The sequence below is a fragment of the Pteropus medius genome, unplaced genomic scaffold (assembly GCF_902729225.1).
Source record: "Pteropus medius unplaced genomic scaffold, Ma_sr-lr_union100, whole genome shotgun sequence".
In the NCBI taxonomy this organism is placed as follows: domain Eukaryota; kingdom Metazoa; phylum Chordata; class Mammalia; order Chiroptera; family Pteropodidae; genus Pteropus; species Pteropus medius.
This window is the reverse complement of record NW_024345600.1, coordinates 265,322-283,989: the sequence shown is the minus strand read 5'-3', so window position 1 is coordinate 283,989 and position 18,668 is coordinate 265,322. Positions and strand designations below refer to the sequence as shown.

General features: G+C 39.1%; 2 non-coding genes across 2 annotated transcripts; both read left to right on the top strand.

Moving 5' to 3' along the window:
• Positions 1-15,464: 15,464 nt before the first annotated feature.
• On the top strand, positions 15,465-15,536 carry TRNAD-GUC (transfer RNA aspartic acid (anticodon GUC)). Its single transcript has one exon. It is a non-coding gene; the product is annotated as a tRNA-Asp (tRNA).
• Positions 15,537-16,184: 648 nt separating this feature from the next.
• TRNAW-CCA (transfer RNA tryptophan (anticodon CCA)) lies at positions 16,185-16,256 on the top strand. The gene has a single exon. It is a non-coding gene; the product is annotated as a tRNA-Trp (tRNA).
• Positions 16,257-18,668: the final 2,412 nt, after the last annotated feature.

Sequence of the window (18,668 nt, the reverse complement as noted above, 5' to 3'; positions counted from 1 at the left end):
ACAAATGATTCCCCTAGCAAGCTGAGAGCTAACATCTAAAAGCATTATTCTGTGCTCTGACTTCAAATAAGCAGTTCTAGATTTTTGAAATAATATACTTGATTTGTGTCCCTTTTAAAACACTAGTGATGCTAAACTCAATGAAGTTCTTTATCTCCGGCTAAAAGTCTGAGCACTATGTTGACATGAGTGACATCATTCACAATTCTTCGTACAAGACTTTCCATTGATAATCAATTGTGAGAATAGGCCAGAAGGCCTTTGTAGCAGAAAAGGAAAAAATACGATATTTGTTGATTCTGTTCTCGTGATCAGACATTGGAGTTGGTGGGCATCTGGAGGAATCGGAAGTACTCCTCCAAAATAAAATAATGTCCATTTTCAACCTTGAAGACACACAAACCATGTTACCCATGTCTCTCAGAGTCCTGTTTTGTATAGCCTCTGTTAGCAAGGCTAAAAAAAAAAAAACAAACGGGGTCAAAGTTACCCCACTGCTACAACACAGTGAAAAGGAGACAGTCCCCGCCCTACTGGAAAACTGAGGGGCTCTTTTGCAGTTAACAAAGGCACAGGGCTCTCAGCAAAATTTCCCCTTAGGGGCCTACACTGTCAACAGGGACACTAGACAATTGTCTCATTCAGCTTTATGTTTTCATAATATTGCACAATTAAGAAGTACATGAGTATTAAAAAATAATTGAATTATTTTCATCTTTAGATCATTTCATTTTGTAATATTCAAACTTTAGAACTCTATAGAAATGCAGTAGATTTATACAGAATACTATTCTTTTATTACTGAGACAATAAAAATTGGGTTATGTTTTCACATTTTCAGGAATTTGAGGTAAAAAATATTAACACTCTGCGAGGAAATTATTTTAATATGTTTTTCTGCAATCGATTTTTATGATAATAAAAATATTTCAATCATCCTCATTATTGAAACTGAAAAAAGTTAGTGAACATAAACCTTTGGAAATCAAAATGCTATTTAAGTTTTGTTTAGACGGGCAAGTCTTAAATTCCTTAAACAAAAAAGTCCTGAATCGACAGGTCTATTTTAAGAAAAATACATCACCTTTTTTTTTTTTCTGTTTAAAAGGTTTACTCCTAGATGACTTCCATGGCTAAATCCTGGTATCGTGCTAGTTTCGGTAGTCTGGAAGCATCCTCGGACCCTCCCTTTACTTAAGCTTTCCAAGTTTTACAACTTGCTTTGAAACACAGAATCGAAACCTCACATACATTCTCATTTATGTTCAAGGAGACCGGCACCTCCCAGGGAATCTTCGTTTTCTTTCTACTCTTGGTTGTCCGGGAACACCAAGCATTCCCTCATAGGCGATAGTGGACAGGCATGTCAGCCTGGCAGCCAGAATGTGCTCTGAGCTGAAGCAACTGCCAGGAGCCTTCCAAGAAGGCTCCCCTCCCTCAGGGACCGCAGGAGCCTAAACTAGACTCGTAATCTGGACTAGGATTCAAAGTTCCAGCCTCTGGCAAACCATCTGCTCCAAGCCAGGCCAGGTGCCTTGGATTCCTATGACCTGTAAATGATTAGAAAATATGATAGTTAAAACCCACCCACCCAACCTAACCTAAACCAGGGGCTGCATTTACCCTTAACCAGCATTTACTCTCCCTCCAGTGACTTCATTAGTCTCTCACAAAATTAATTAAAACGAGTATTAACTCTACTTTTTAAAAATATTCTCCCCAAATATACTGTTGAGAAGCTATACTAACATTTAATTGAGTACTCTGGTATTACAGAAATTTAAATTATATCCTGGGATTATCTATCAAAAAATCTTTATTTTCTATATCTGGATTATAGGACTCACGACATTTAATCCTATAAGTAAATTATACTTCTGTATAGTAAAAACTTAGACATACAAATAAATGAGAAAAAATAGAAATGGAAAAAATTCCTATGATTTTCTCATCAGCCAGATGTACATCATTCTCTTTCCCATGCATATGTAGCAGAATGACTCCAACCCTCCTAGAATTTCTCTGAGCTAGCAGTTAGACCTTAATAAATTATGTCTCTACTTAAACTAGCTGGAGTGGGTTCTGTTACATGAGACTAAGAACCCAGCTGGCACCTCCCTTTAGAACTCCAAAACAAATATTTCAAAAAGAACTATGCATATCTGTTCATTTTCTTTCTCACAAGCTACAATCTGTTTTATTATTAATGAGTTATTTTAAACACGCATAGCTTTTTCTAAATGAGGGAGTCTTCTAATAATTCATCAAAAACAGCAGGACTAGCTAACCTCCTCAGCTATATAGAGAGGTCAGCTGACTTTCACCGAGAACCATTGCTTTCATAGTGGAAATTCAAAAAAGAAAAACCTTCAAATATACTTTTTTTCTTTTGGAAGTATTTTCTGTCTTGACTTGCTATTATTATTAATGTGATCTATCTGGTTCTAGCTGTGAATTAAATCAAATTTTTATTCCATTGTCTTAACTTTATTCTGAAAGCCAAACTGAAACTTTCGTGAATTCTGGTCATATATTTCATTCTCATAAAACATCCTTATCCTCTACCTCTGTTCAACTGGTGAATATATCACCAGTAGATGTTATATCACCATAAATGATGTTACATAATTGTGAGGCATTCAAGACAATCTGATTTTGCCTACTGGTTGTCAACTAATCAGTAGTCTTCAATACTGTAATAACTATGTATGGTGTCAGATGGGTACTAGACTTACCAGGGTGATCACTTCGCAAGGTATATAAATGTCTAATCGCTATGCTGTACGTCTGAAACTAATATAATATTGTATGTCAACTGTAATTTAAAAATAAAAATTATTTTTAAAAATACAGTCTTCAGTGTTACATGTAGTGTGCTTATATCAGGAACACAGTAAATGATGTTGGTTGCCTACTTCACAGCCATTTCTAGAACACAAAGCCCCTAATTTGTGCAGGCATAAGGCAAAAATAAATATGCTCCGAGATAGTGGTCTCTTCCCCCAGTCCCAGCTATTGAACCTGGATGGTTTCCACTCCCTTTTGCTGTAATTGATTTAAGGGTGGACATAAATATCTGACCAATCAGAATGAGGGGTGGTCTAACTTTGGAATAATTTATCTTCCTAATAAAAACTTCTTTCTTCCTGTTTTGGATGTGATGTCGGGAGTTGCAACAGCCATTTTGTGACTATGGACTTTTCTTAAAAAAAAAAAAAATTCACAAGTTTGGAGAGAACAAAAGAAGAGGCAATAGCAAGAAATGTTGGAAACTAGAAAATAAACAGATGAGAGGTAACTAATGGTAGGCCAACAAAAGTTGAAATCTAATCTGGCCATGAGGAAAGCTGAGAACTTTGATTAACATCTCAGAATCTTCAAAGGTCTTAGAAACTGATAGTAGTACCAGAGAGCTCTGGAACTGGGGGTGGAAGAAGATGATAAAATAAGGAGGCAGCAGTTAATCCCCTAGAGCAGGGGTCCCCAACCCCCGGGCCGAGGACTGGTACCAGTCTATGGCCTGTTAGGAACCCAGCTGCACGGCAGGAAGCGAGCGAGAGAAGCTGCATCTGTCTTTGCAGCTGCTCCCAGCGCTAGCATCATCGCCTCAGCTCCACCTCAGATCATCAGGCATTAGATTCTCATAGGAGCTCCAGTCCCTAGTGCCAAAAAAGTTTGGGGACTGCTGTCCTAGAGACCTTTACTCATTCCATACAGCTAAGCCAATGCCCCTTTCCCACACCAGCAAAATACTGATGGTTTATTCATTGGAGAAGGTAAAATGGTGTTCTCTGGGCTTGAAAGAGGTTGAAATCATGGATACTGTGCTGAAATCAGGTGCATTAAGTAACTGTGTGTTCACTGAAGGCTGAATGAATACTGAGACCCTCGACTCTCTTCATTCCTTATTCCGCTCCCAAAACATTGCCAGCCAATTTTAATTCTCCAGGTAGATAATTGAAACACTTTCCAAGTAATCTGAGTAACTCAAAAGGAAAGAACTAAAGTTTCAGACATGGGGGTAGAGGATAATCACTCAGGACGCCGATAGGAAGGCTCCTGAAGTGAACAAGCTTTACCCACACTCTCAGAACTGCAGATTGTCTTTTGGGTTCTCACTCATAATCAGAAGCAGACAACCGAGGATTTCCAGGCATCTGAGAAAAGCCCATAGTATACACACTGGAAATCAAATAAACAGAAGGTGGGGGTGAGGAGGGGGGAAGCAAATTTAAGGAAAGAGAAGAGAAAGAAAAACTTCAAAAACATTCTCTAAAATATTCTCAAGGAGAAAAAAGAATATTTTGTTTTCATAAAACAAGAACTAAATGCTATTTTTAAAGTACAATCTGAGTGTAAGAATGAACACCTAAAATTTTTTAAATATGCTAACAAAATTAAAAACTCAAAATAAGGTTTGGAAAATACATTTGTGAAAATCTCCCAGAAGTAAAGAAAAAAGACGAAAGTTATGGGAAATAGCAATTAAAGATTTCTTATTTAGAGAACTAGCTTGAGAAGTCCAACATCCAGATAAGAAGATTTCCAGAAAGATAAAGCAAAGAATATAAACAGGAAAAAGTAACCAATTCAGAAAAATGTCCCAGAACTGCAGGGCATGAAGCACCAGGTTGAAAGGACTCCCTGAAAGCCATATCCCAAGAATGAAAACAGACCCACTCATGGCACATTATTGTGGAATTTCAAAACACCAAGGGTCATAGAGATGATTCTACCAGCCCCTAGAGAGGAAAAAGAGATCGCATATAGGAATCAAAATGGCTTTCATATTTCCCAGCAGCAATGCTGAACGCAGAACAACTGTACTAGGAATCAAAATGGCTTTCATATTTCCCAGCAGCAATGCTGAACGCAGAACAACTGTATCCGTCAGGGTGTGGCTAAGAAAACAGAAGCCACCCTAGGTACACACATAGGAAGGGTTTTAACAGAGAGAATCCAAGGCTTAAACAAGAATGTGAAGGTCAAAGGAAAAGCCAATAGGACTTCACCTGCAAGCTACTGCCTTTAATCCTAACTGCTGAGCAAAGACCTAAAAGCCACCTAAAAGAGCTGAGAGGAGTCTCCGCCAACAGACAGCAAGACAATGGAGACTTCAGTCCTACAGCTGCAAGGAAATGAATTCTGCTAACAACCTGAGAAAGCTTGGAAATGGAACTCTCTTTCCCTGGTTGAGCCTCCGGCCAACAGATGCCTTGATTTCAGCTTTATGAGATCTGAGCAGAGGAGCCAGCTAAAATATGCTGGACTCTTGACTTGTGGACACCGTGAGATAATAAATGTGTGCTGTTTTAACCTGCTACATTTGTGGGAATTTGCTCTGTGGCAATAGAGAACTAACACATCCACCATGGCCTGCTGTCTGGGTGAGCTGAGGAAATTCACTTCAACTCATAAAAGTTGCTGACTTTGATTCCTCTTGAGAGGATGAGAGAGGCCATAGAGAACTTGAAAGCAGCAGGTAGAGAGCTGCCCACTCCCTGACTGTATTTCTGCAGATGTCCATTATCTGGCCTAAACAACAGCTCTACCAGGTTTCTCAACTGTGGTATATCCCGTGTTCCCCAGAACTCACTCTTGATCCTGACCCTTGACTCCCCAAAAGGAGATCTTGGATTCTCTCAGGAACACAGAAGCTAAACTTGACTCAGAGATCTGTTCAGCTTATCTTTTGAGAGCTTGCCACAATGGTTGTGCCGTTCACTCCATTGTCAAAAACATAAACAATTTATTATCTAAAGATATGCATAGGTGGTAAAAGTATAAAGCGAAGCGAGGAATAATTACCAAAACATCAGGAGAGTGCTCACATGTTGAGGAAGAGAGTGGAGAATATGATTGAAGTAGAGTACGCAAAGGAATTTCAAGTTATTGGCAATGTTTCGCTTGTTAACCTGGGTAACGGGTACACAAGTGTCATTCTACCATTATTTTTTAAACTCTATGTATATGTTTTATACAGTTTTCTGTGCATTTTATATTGAACACACCAAGTGCTTAACACAGGGTAGTATTAGTACAAAATGAAAAAGTGTAAGACATAACACTACAGATTAAATTTGTCATCCTGACTGCTTTGCCCTTGAATTCCTTTCCTTAGAACTTTAACTAGAGTGTTAAAAGTACTGGCCATGGAGACTGCAGTCCCTGAAAATCAGAAACCCTTCAGAGTTCCCAGTCATGGGGAAAAGGTAGAATATCCGATAAGCAATATCAGATTGGATTCATATCCCAAACCTTACACCCAAATAAATTCCAGATGGATCAAGATGTATTTGTGAAAAATTGAAAAGTTGAAAGTATGAGAAGAAAATATGGGAGAATTATCTTATAACGTGGGAGTAAGGAAAGCCTTTGTGAGCAAGATAGAAGCTATAAGAGGAAAGAAGCTAATTATACAGACTTTTAAAAATTTTCTGCTTATAAAAAAAAAATGATAAACAAACTCAAAAGGCATGAAAACTGGGAGCAACTATTTTCACTCCTACAAGTCGATAAGAAAAAGACCAATAAGTCAACCGAAAATAGGCAAAGGATATGACCAGACAGTTCCTAGGAAAGGAATTTCAAATCACTTTTCAACATATGAAAATACGCTCAATCTTCTCCATAATAAGAGAAATACAAATTAAAACTACCATACTGACAGATAAAAATTTCGATAATACCATGTGGATGAAGGTTAAAGAAACAGGTGCTCTCACATATTGTTGGTGGGAGTGCAAACTGGCTCAACCCCTGTGGAGAACAATTTGATAATATCTATCAAAACTCAAAATGCGTATTCTGTATACCTCAAAATCATTCCTCCATATTCCTTGCAAACAGTTGCTCAGGTAACAATGCACCTAACTCCAAGCAATAAGCTTATTTATTGATTCAGTCATATTTATTAAGCATTTATTGTATACTAGGCACTGTTCTGGGCTCTGGGGATACATTAGTGAAAGAAGCAGACCAAATCCCAGTCTTCATGATAAACCTGTACCAACTGATTGAGAATCCAGAGCAAAATGGCAACTGGAGTGTTTTGATATATATTACAAATAGATGACCATAAAATTTTCATCAAAATGGAGACACTTATGAGAGTGAATGGAATTCTACAAATAAAATACACCAAGACTACAGCTAGCTAACTGGGCTTGTCAGAGGCAAACTAAAAAATATGGTTGCCCTTAGTAATCCTGAGATAATGGCAACATCACCATCGTCACAGTTGCTATTCTAAATGATGCCCTTCCATTCTAAAATGACTCCCCCAAGAGTCCACTCTGGAAAAAAATTAGGACCCGAACTAGCTCTAGAGAAAGTACAAATGACAGATAAAAATGAAAAGATACTCAACCTCTTTAATAATGAGGAAAAGTTAAATTAAATCAACAATAAGATGCCTCGAAATGATTTAAAATAGAGAATGGATGTGGTCAGGATGTTTCCAAAACATGTGTATCTTTGACTTGAAATTTTAATGCCGTATATAATTTTCTGGGTGTGTCTCTAGACATAAAACTGATTAACACATTATTGTTAAATTAAGGGAAAACAGTATTATACTAATCAGGTTTCAGTTTTCAAAAACAGAACAGAACACTAGAATACTAAAAACCAATATTGTAATCACAACCCAGTCCCTTTTGCCAGATAGTCACTTTACCAACATCCTCATGACCCAAATGTAAGGAAAACAACTGACAGAGTGCTTTTGGGGAAAGGCTTTCTTACTGTTAAAAGGGATAAATTCAAAAGGAAAATTCACTGCAGCTGCCTGTTCCCTAATGCTCCAACCCTGAAAATGGCAACGATGCCTGGAGCTGCAGTAGCTATCTTGTAATCATGAAGTGACAATCATGAAAAGAAAAGTCAGTTTGTGAGGGGTTACAGAGAAGAAAGTCCCAGAGGAAAAAGAAGAAAGAACCCAAAACTTTCGATGACCTCGCTGAACTGCAGGACCAACTCTGACATCACCTGAGAATTGTAGCTATGGGCTGAAGATGGGAGACAGAATTTCCTCTGTATATACCCCTTTGTACTTTTTAAGTTTCATACTGTGTACATGTATCACCTATAAAGAGGAGCAGAACATGCCACCCCAAAATATGCCCCTTTGGCATATGGATTATTTTAAACAAAAAGCACTTGGAAGAAACAGCACTTGTAAGAAGAGAGCTCTGACCTCCCCGGTTTCTTTCTCAAAGCAAGAGATAAAACTCCCGTGTTAGGGTGTCCTGCCTATACCAGGAGGAACAAAACATTCTTATAACCAGAGACGAAGCGTCAAGGCCAAGAGAATTCTGTACAAACAGATCTTGTTAAAACAACTCTTATCTTCCTTTAGTCTCCCCATATACTTTGGTTACTTTTCCACAGTTGTGTCTCTGTTCAACCTAGTATAAAAAAGCATTTAGGTACTGCCACTTCTCTGGGTCTTCATTTTCCTATGGGGGCTCCCATGTACATGCAAAAATCTGTATGTTTTTCTCCTGTTAATCTGTCTTATGTCAATTTAACCCACAGGCCCACTATGAGACCCTAAGAGGGTAAAGTTTTCCCTTCCCACCACCTATTCAAATAAAACTGTAATGCCTGGAATCCAATCGATCCTTAAACATTTAATACAAAAAATATCTTTTCTCTATATTGATTTTTTTTTAGCAGAAATGTAATTTTAAAAAACATGTAGTTTGATGAAAAAATGCAATAGAAAGAGGTTATAAATATAAAGGACCTTCAGTATGGACTCTCACATCATACCTTAGATAAAGCTCAGAGTGGCAGAAATCATTATCAGCAGACAAGCTAAAACCTATGTTTCCAGACCCCTTCACCTAATCTATCTGCAATTAATCCAAAGTACTGATTTACGTTGAAATTATATAACAAAATTAACCTTAGTTTTAGAACCCAGAAACCTGTGCCAAACGTTTTGAGAATTGGCTTTATCTTTTTAAATTCCCAGAGTGGATTTTTAAATTTTTTTAAAAAAAATCGGTATCCACGCCGCTATAGTTTCAAGAATAAACCTGCCAAAGTTGTTAGTGTGTGATTCCTTCTCCTGAAATTCCAGACATTCCTATCTCTGAGCCTCGCCGTGTGGGTAGAGAGTGCTGTGTGGAAATGGCAGTGATCTTTGTGGGTTATGTCTGGTTATACCTCACTGGGACACCAGAGGGCGTGCGGAGAGCCGGCACTTGTTTTTCTTTAAATCCAGAATCAAAGTCCGTGCTGAAAACAACAAAAGACTCGAGAGACAAAGGGACAAGGAAAAAGAGGCTGCACGCCCTGTTTTTCTGGTGTTGAAATTGCTTCCTCATCCCATTCCCACCACCGTGCCTTAAGTAACTAGAAATATACAACTTAAGCGGCAAAATAATGAAATCTTCAACTAACAAGCAAAAATAGAGTAGAATAGATGGCTCGGTCACCAGAGGTCTAGGGAAGACTATCACAAATGTGCATTTGAGTAATTTGCTTGCCAGACATTGGTAACTTTTAAAATCATGTTATGTTTTTCTGAGTTCGTGAATAATCTATGCACATAGGTAGAAATATAAAAAAGCAAAAAGAACAGAGACTGTCAACATACTTTAACCCAGATAGAACTACTTTAAATATCGTCCCATATTTCTTTTCAGACTTTTTCAGTATTTATAAAGGCATAGAAAAATAGGACTCTGCATCCTATTTCGTGCTGGTTTTCTTCTTATTGAATCATCAACTTCATTTTTATCAATAAACTCTGATAACATAACCTTGCTAATCACATGAGTGAAACACAGGTAGAAAAGTAAAAAATTTCAAAAGTACTGCAGGCAGCTTTTTTCCTAAAATATCAGCAAGTTGTCAGACCGGAGGGATATATTTAAAGCAGGAACGTATTTGTTGCTTTGCATATAGAAGATGAACTAGGTAAAGACTAAAGAAGTAGAAACTGTTTCACCCCACCCCAAATAAGTGGAATGAATCTGTCCTTCCCAGGAGGCTGATGACTAACTCAAAAGGGCCAGGGGAGGGTGTAAGTCTTCTGAGTGCAAAGGTCCTCCCAGTGGGGCCAGTGCTTGCCTTAAAGCCAGACAGATCAATCCGCACAGTTATTAACACAGGCAGGCCAGCAGGAGGTCAGTAAGGCAAAAAAAGGCAAAAGTCGGGAAACAGGAAGGTCACTGACCTTGAGGTTTGGGGCCACTGCCAGCAGGCAGTTTCCTGAAAGCAGAGGAAGCTGAGACCAGCCCAAAGGCAGATAGCCACAGGGAAGGTGATGCCAAGAGCTGATGCCCTGGGGTTACTGATGACCATCTCATCACTGAGCCTGCAGATGCCCCTGCGTTACTGCAACAAATAGAGGGAACAGTGTGATGTTCTCGGCCCTGGGGAGTTAGGGAAATTACTGGAGCTCTCTGGGCCTCAGTTTCCTTATTAGTATAATGAAACGGTCTAAAAGATCTGAAGGTTCCTACCAGCTCTTCAAAATCTGTAATTTTTCACTATCCCCAACCGTGAATGATAATGACCAGTGAAGACATTTTCTGCCTCCTGCAATCCTATCCCTACAAACAGAAGTCCCTCTACTTGCTATTTCCAAATCCCCACATACTCTTTCACAGGCTGGAAGCCTTTGTCAGTGCTTCCCTCTTCCAGAAGGGCTGGAAAACCTTCCCCCCTTCTCGTTCAAAGTTCTTCATCATCTTTACAAGGCCAAGCTGAAAAGTAGGTTTTCTTCGATCACCCCAGCAGAGCTAGTCCTTCCTTCTCTGTAGTCCAATAGTATTTTACACATACTTCCACCACTTTCTCCCCGTGTGACTTAACATTCCCGTGCCTCAGTTTCGTCAGTCTGTAAAAGGGGGAGAATTATTGTACGAAACTCACAGAATTGTAATAAAGATTAAATGGTTAACATATGTAAAGTACTTAAAACAGCCTACTCATAGTAGGCTCTCATTAAGGGTATACCTCCACCATAGCACTTAAATTGTATTTAGAACTATCAGTGAAAGGGTCCACCTGCCCCATGAAATCTGAGTTCCTCAAGGGTAGAAAGTGAGTGCCCAATGCCTAGCTCCACGCCTGCCTAGCACAAAGAATAATTCAATAAAGGTTTATGTTTTTTAATAAGAAGAAAAAGAAAAGAATGAAGTGTTGATTGAATTGGAAGGAGACAGATTTTTGCCTCTCAGTTTTAACTTTGAATTACTGTTTAAATAAATTCAGTTGGAAAATAGTGAAGTATGAGCATCCTCAATAGGTTTTCTTTCCCATTAATAATCTAAACATGTACCCATTGAGGTCTGTCTTCCAGATCCAAATCGTAAACACTTACCTTTGAATTTTAATGTTTATGGAGGGTTAGTTCCCATATTTGCATGAAGGGTTTTGCATTTTAATAGATGTAAATAACGTTTCTGTGAATGAAGGGTTACAGAATTCAAAAACTATCCAGGAGCAATTTAGGCTCTTCTTTAATTATGGGAGAGGAGGGTTGGGAAGAAGGAAGATTGCTTAATGAGCTGGCTCAAGTTCATGTTTACATTATGTTCATTGAGTTGAGGAAGTGAGCATAAGAGAGAAAAAAGGAAAGAAACTCAAGAAACCAGGTCATATATGCTCTGGTAAAAACAAAAGTTATTTAGGTTAGTGAAAAGACAAGACACAGCTTGGGAGAAAATACATCTCCCAAGATATATATGTGTTGATATATCCCAAGATATATATATTAGATATGTGTTTGGAAAAACACATCTGATTTTTAAAAAAGACTGAAAATTAGGATATATAAAGAACTTTCAAATCTCAGTAATAAGAAAACAACCCGTTTTTAAAATGCGCAAAAGATTTGGGTGCTTAAATAAATACATGAAATGATGCTCGACATCATTAATCATTAGGGAAAGACATATTAAAACTACGGTGAGATCTCACTATATATCTATTAGAATGGCTCGAATTAAAAAAAAAAAAGTGCTGGAAAAGATGTGGAACCACATGTATTGTTGATGGGAATACAAAGTGTTACAGCCACTTAGGAAAACAGCTTGGCAGTTTCTTATAAAGGCAAATATACACTCACCCTAAGACCTGGCAGTCCCACTCCTAGGTGTTGACCCAAGAGAAATGAAGATAAATGTCCACACGAAAACTTGTATACTAATGTTTATAATAGCTATATTTAAATAGTTGGAAACTGGAAACAACCCAAGTATCCATCAGCAAGTGAGTGGATAAACAAACATCCGTACGATGGAATACTAAACAGCAACTTAAAAGAAAAATAAAACTACGGATACACAGAACGATGTGGATGACTCTCTCGCGAGCATTATGCTAGTTGAAAGAAGCCATATTCAAAAGGCTACAAACTGTATGGTTCTATTAATAGACATTCTGGAGATGGAAATCGGATCCATAGTTGCCTAGGGCTGGAGGGAGGGGACTGGCTGCAAAGGGACATAAAGGAGCTTTGTGATGGAAGTGATAGGGGTGATGGGAATAGTCTATAACTCGATTATGATCAAAATTCATAGACTGCACACCTAAAAAAGATAAGTTTTACTGAACATAAGTTATAGCTCAATTAACCCTAAAAATAATATGTAAATAAATAGTAAATAAATAAATAAATAAATAGTAATGAATAAAAGGCCAAAAAAAGTTGTGAACACAGCCCAAGAGACCCTGCATTGTCCTACTGCCATTGGCATTTCAGCTTCATCTCTCCGCAGCCACTTCAGTCTTCTTTCAACTCTCTACTCACCATGTTTCCTCGGGCCCTGTAACCTTTGCACATCCAGTTCCGTCTACCTAGAAAGCTCTTCCTTTCTCATCTTCTTAGTAACTGTCGCAGTTGTAATTTGACTTTGTTGTTATTATTATCCTTTGCTTAGTGATATATGCCTCCTCCACTAAAACGAAAGCTCCTTGAGATCAGGGTCTGTCTTTGCTCATCGCTGTTATCTCCAGCAGCCAGCTCGATGCTTGGCCTACACAAGGAGTCCTCAACCATTATATCTAACTGCTTACTCAGTGTCTCAACCTCGACACGTTCCAAACTAAAATGTTGATCGTCCCCCAAAATACTGCTCTACATGGAAAGCTATGATGTTGCATAATTCCAAGGAGTGCCACCCACAGAGCACCTATGTGAATGGTGCCTGGCCTCCTCCCCGGTGGTGGACTGTCAATATGGATGGCGCCCTCTGAAGTCATTCATTATTCTTCTCCACTGCAGTTGCTCCGGCCAAAAATTTTGGAAGCACCTTTGATTCCTCCTTTACTGTCACACCTCACATTCACTCTACCAGGAAATTCTATTGGCTTTACCTTTGATATATCCTTCTATTAGGATATAAGCTCCACAAGAACAAGACTTATCCATTAAAACCTCCCCATGCATCTGAAACAATGTCTGGCATATTGTAGGTTCAATAGTGAATAAATAACTACGCAGAGTGAAAACTGCACAAAATTTGCAGTCAAAGTTTGGGTAATTCCTGGCCTCTAACACTTCCTACCTGTATGACTCTGCACAAGATTCTCTTTAGCCACCTGTGAAATAAGAATAAAATACTTGTCCTATTGACTTCACAGGGCTGTTGAGAAAATAAAATGAATGTGAATGGTTTTGCAAACTGTGATAAGCTATACAAACAGTTATTTAGGTCGAGCGAGATTTGAAACTTTCAATAACATCGATTGCCATTATGCTGTTTACTTCTCAAGAGAATTCTGTATCCTCTGTACTGTCAGATTTTAACCTTTACTTTCTCCCAGTGCTGACAGCGAGGAATCTCTCAGCTCTCTTCCCCTGTTCAGGCTAAGTATCCTCTTTTCCTTTCCATTTTAGGAAGGTGGACAGCAGGTGCTGAGTTCCCTGCTCCATGATCTCTGCTGACTCGGGCGACTTCTTCATTTCCCTAGGGAGGGAAAAAAAAGAACAGCAGTAACAACACCCGTATGAACACGAACATAGCTTTATCAGAGCTTCAGTGGAGAGGATGGTGTCTCGTATGGAGGGGACAAAGATGAAGCCTCTTCTACCAAAGCATGGAAATACGGGGTTGGCCGGGATGAAGAGGGGTGTGCGGGGGAAACAGGCAGCTCAGGAGACTTAGGTTCCCACTGTCCTGTAGCCTTGACAACTGAGAGACCTCCGGCAAGTCTCTAATCTTACCAGGAAAAGGACATTATCATAGTTATCACAGTGCCCTTTGGGGTTTGTTTTTTTTTTCCAATTTATAACATATAATATTTTATTTTCTTTACTCCTTATCCATCCATGTGGTCATCTTCATAGTCTTTCATGATAAAATAGGCCACAGTGAGGTATGGTTTTTATTTTCCTTTCTTGATCACAGTGCCCTTTGGACCTCACAAGTTATTGGAGGGTCAGAAGTAGAAGGAGGCCCCAGGACAGTGAGTTTCAATGAGGCTTTTGGTATATTTAAAAGTGAAAAAAAAAAAAAAATGCCAAAGCAAGCCTCAGAAACTGCCATATTTTAACATCTGCATTAAACAATCTCATTCATTTGATGGATAATACCATGTAACCTATGATCTATAAAAATATATTAATTCATAGTACACCGCAAGGAGTGGATTCCTTAGGACACATAATTTTTCTATAATGAAAACTTTCAATCATATCAGTTTGGGACTCTATGAAATTGCATACTTTATATAAAAGTTTATATGTGAGGATCTCCTAGTACCCCTAGGAACAGGCTTGATCCTGTTTATGAAAGGACTCAGGATGATACAAATCATTCTATTCGTGCACTTTTCTACCTTGTGTTTAATCAATGGCACGTCCTTGTTTTGAATTATTTAAATGTGTTATTATTTAACAGTTTACATGTTTTGTTTTTAAATAATTGTAAATGCCTCAGAAAAGAGACTGAAATACAGGAAAAAAATCAGCTAACAAAATTTCATTTGGCCTCAGCTGGTCAAATGCATGAGCCCTTTCGTGTCAGGAAAGCTTACAAATTGTTTGAAGAGGCACTGGACTGTGGGACGACCCTGAGTGCTCCGAACACCTGGCAACCATATGTTATCCTTGAATTTCATCTTCAGAATGAAAATATAAATTTGCGAAAGTAAAGCTCTGCTTCAACTTTCAACTCACGTATTCTTGGTCACTATTAAAACAAATAGAAACCTCCTGTCAGAAAACTTAAATCATTGGGAAAACAGAAAGAGCCCCTGAAACTATTTTCAACAATCCTTAAAATTAGAAGCGCATTTTGTTTCATTTATTTTAAGCCATTTACTAACTCTTTTCATAGAAGAAGAGTCCAAGGTACTGAGAGAAGATATTGAAGGGAGAAGCGACTCAAGTGTTCCAATGTTCACACTTTCGGATGGTGGATAGAAAAGGAAATAAGGGGGAAGGGGCGCGGAATCTTTGCATACCTTAAAGGGACCTTTGAGAGGCACCTGACAACAGCTCCTCGTTAGTATAGTGGTTAGTATCCCCGCCTGTCACGCGGGAGACCGGGGTTCAATTCCCCGACGGGGAGATAGTTACCTTTTAGTAATACACAATCATTTTCCATGTTATCCCATGGAGCGGCATTTCTGACAAATAGAATCCGCTAATTTTTTGTGTCTTCTCAAAATGATGACTTTTAAGCTTAACGCTCATCGTGAAATAAAAGCCTACACCGAGAGTAAACGTTTTATGTTATTGGCAGAAGGGAGAGAGAAGAAGAAAACGGTGAGACAGGCCTCCAAAAGCGCATCCAGCCTCCGCTGGCAAAGCCCAGCGCGTGCGCAGTGGTGCCCTGCCAAATTCCAACGGGGTCACGAACTCAGCGCGCTCAACCTGTAGGGGGAAGGGAGAAGGATGCGGAGTCCCCGCCTCTAACGGGGTGGGTGAAAACGGAAATCGCTTGCTAGAGAAGGGGAGGGGCCAATTTCCTTTGACTCTGGGGGCTCGACCAAACGGGAACTCGTATTTTCCTTCCTCCGCTGGTTCCGTCCCAACCTAGTTAGTGGGCTAGCTGTCAGGAATATCTTGGTGATAAAGGAATCATCTCCAGATTCGACCTATTCTTGGCAGATGGGAAAGGAGAATGGAAAAAAATGGCGTGGAGAGGGGGCGGTCTCCCGGAAGAGACGCCATGTTACCAGAGTCCTAAGGACCTGTGCGAGCCCCAGCCCAGCAGGACCTCGTGGCGCAACGGTAGCGCGTCTGACTCCAGATCAGAAGGCTGCGTGTTCGAATCACGTCGGGGTCATAGCTAGTTTTTCTTTTCTCCTGATTACTGGCTTATAGACCTAGGAGTATTCCCGCCATTTTTTGAAAATGCCTTTAATTTTAGGCCTAAATTTTCCTCATTCAAATGTTATCCTAATAATCCTTACTGTGCAGAACGACAAGATTCACCGTATATCGTAGAGCCTTAAAGCTGATGTTTTTGGTACAGTTTGACCTTGGAAAATGAGTCTTCTGTCATATGGGCTATTACTGTTGGGCATTAGTAGGCATATTAGTCCACGGTGGTTCTTCACGGGAAATGTACAATATACTGTGCAAGCTGTTGTTCCCAAAACGATTTTAGACCCATTTGCCTTTTAAAAGCAAAAAATGGTTTGGGACCCGTTTGCCTTTTGGAAGCAAGTAAAATGGAGTACAATTTTTAACTTTAAATGTTAAAATAGTTTACATGTTTTAATCCCTGTACCAGGCACTATAAACAACCTTACAACATGTGATTAATATCCCACTTTCACAGATGAAACTGTGGCACACAGGAATAGTTACCTGCCAAGGGTCACCCAAGATTTCAACCGAGGTGACACTCCAGATCCCTTCTTTACTGTTTTATAATAAAGACAGAAACAAACGTTTTAAAAACGTGCCAGAAAACATTGGACTTAAGTGACACCATGCACCTTTTATATTTTCACCAATTCATGCGAGTGATGACAAGGCAGATACTACTTTCAACTACTGTATTAATCTCTTTAATTGCAGGGAGCAAAGCTTACTCTTGCATCTTTGTAAGCTTCAGAACTCTTAATAATAAATAGTTTCTTACAGGCCTGTGTCAAATATCTGTTCTTCAAAAAATAATATTTTTAGAATTTTACTGGATATGTCCCATAAAAGTCCCCTGGGTTTTTTTGTTCGAAAATACCAAATATTAATTTCTTGTAATTCAATCAAATAGCAGTTGAAACTGCCAGACATTGTATTTTCACTTTGTGTAGTTTGTTCTTCCTTCTTCATTTGGTTGGACTGAGATTTCATTTCATCTATCTCAAAGATATTTGTGGATCATCAACAATGATGAGCCTGATACTGTGCTAACGCACTAAGGAAAAGGATAGACTAAGTGAAAACAAGATTTGAGCAGTAGGAGACAGGTAAGTAACCAAATACCATCATATGTTGGTATAAGTGCCATGAAAGTAGCAAGAAAGTAGCATGGTGTGATGGTGCTAAAATAGGGACATTAACTCTGCCTTGAGTAATTCAAGAATGCCTCGTAAAGAAGGATCTTGAAAAATAATGAAAAGTTTGCTATGTGATTTTAAGGCATTTATTCATCCAATGGACATATTTGAACACCTTCTATGAGTCAGTGTCACTTAATATGCCTGAGATGTGGTTTCTTCAACTACAAAAGTAGAGGTTTATATTAGTTTGCTAGAGCTGCTTTAGCAAAACACCACAGACTGGGTGGCTTAAACAACAGAAATTTATTTGCTCACTGATCTAGAGGCTAGAAGTCCAAGATCAAGGTGACAGTAGGGTCGAATTCTTCCAAAACCTGTCCTTGGCTTATAGATGGCCACCTTTTCACTGTGTTGTCAGATGGTCTTTTCTCTGTACTGGCATGTCCCTGGTGTCTCTCTCTATGTCCAAGTTTCCTCTTACGAGGACACCAGTCAGATTGGATTAGGGTCTGCTTTAATGACCTCATTTTAACTGAATCACCTCTTAAAAAGTCTCACTAACCCCCCAGTACTGCAAATAGTCACATTTTGAGGTACTGGGGGTTAGGGCTTCAACATAGGATTTTGGGGGGACCGAATTCAGCCTGTCACAGAAATTATGTTCTTTTGCTCCCTGGCAACATTGGCATATACAGTACATATCTGCAATAATACTTGATCTTAAGTTGGACCAAGCATGTTATCTCATTTGTACAAAACCATACTCTTGTGAGGTAGAGCAGGTTGTATTACCTTGTTAATCATTTTGTTATGGCAGCTCTAGCAAACTAATATAGCTTCTTTGGAGAACTGCTAGTTCTCTTGTATGGCTGGAGAGGAAGAGAGACATAAAGCTGAAGAGGTAGACAGGAGTCAGATCACTTGGGACCTTGTGTGCCTTTTTAACTAATTTAGATTTTACTCTGAGGGCAATGCCAAGCTTTATTCAAGAATGTGACATGGTCAGCTCTGGCTTTATAAAGAATGTTAAAAAATGGCCTAAAGTTGTTGTTTCCAGACCAGTATCCTGGGAACAAGTTAGAAATGCAAAATTTCAGACCGCACCCTAGACCTACAGACTCAGAAAACTGGAAGTAGGGCCTACCAACCTGAGTTTCAACCAGGTCTCCCAGGTGATTCTGATGCAAGCTAATGTTTGAGAACCACTGGTCTATATACGGCAAGGCCAGACTGGAGGTCCCACTTAA